The following is a 624-nucleotide window of genomic DNA, read 5'->3' as shown; positions in this document are numbered from 1 at the left end:
TAACATTCACAGATCAGGGAAGCCACTGCATTTGCATATTGACCTCAGAACCTCCAGCTCAGAACAAGACATTGCATTTGTTACATTTTACAAAGCATCCGGTGCTGAGTGGGCAAATCCTTTGCAATGCCGACTTGAAGGTTTGCCTTTTTTATTGTGGTTAGTTTTGAAGGTGATTTTATGTGTTCTTAACAACTCCTAATATTTATGTCTTAAAATTACAAGGTGACCCTGCACTTGGGGAGGGTGTAAACCGCTTCGTGGTATCCAGAGTGATGCAGAGGCTGAAAGATGGTTTTGACATGAATTTTGGTAAGTTGTCATTAATGGCTCTTTATCAATTGTGAAAAAGTTTTAATCAACTTAATACTATTTAAAATCCATTTTTGTAACAATATAAACAATATGTATTTAAAATATAGCTATACCTGCTATACAACCAAATAATTACTAAATGTTTGTGTACAGGAACTGAGAACAAAATTTATGTTTACACAGGAAATGCTTGTGTAACAAGGCTATTTGATGGAGAACCGGACCACCTTGTGCCTTCCTCGTCTGCATTTCTGGTTGAGAGTGACCTCTTTCCAATGGCAGGCAGAATGATTGGCCATTGCTTTTTGC

At 37.3% G+C, this 624-nt stretch overlaps 1 long non-coding RNA gene across 1 annotated transcript in view; it reads left to right on the top strand.

Annotated features, from left to right (window-relative positions):
- LOC117940879 overlaps positions 1-624 on the top strand; it is a 1,034-nt gene continuing 410 nt past the window's right edge. Inside the window, exons 1-3 of the long non-coding RNA XR_004655834.1 lie at positions 1-140; positions 226-312; positions 499-624. The exon at positions 499-624 is cut by the window's right edge and continues 410 nt beyond it. This is a non-coding gene — a long non-coding RNA (uncharacterized LOC117940879). The remainder of the gene's footprint in view (positions 141-225; positions 313-498) is intronic.

Source organism: Etheostoma cragini, unplaced genomic scaffold (genome assembly GCF_013103735.1).
Source record: "Etheostoma cragini isolate CJK2018 unplaced genomic scaffold, CSU_Ecrag_1.0 ScbMSFa_3607, whole genome shotgun sequence".
In the NCBI taxonomy this organism is placed as follows: domain Eukaryota; kingdom Metazoa; phylum Chordata; class Actinopteri; order Perciformes; family Percidae; genus Etheostoma; species Etheostoma cragini.
Note: the sequence above shows the minus strand (reverse complement) of the source record. Positions and strands in the feature narration are given on the sequence as shown.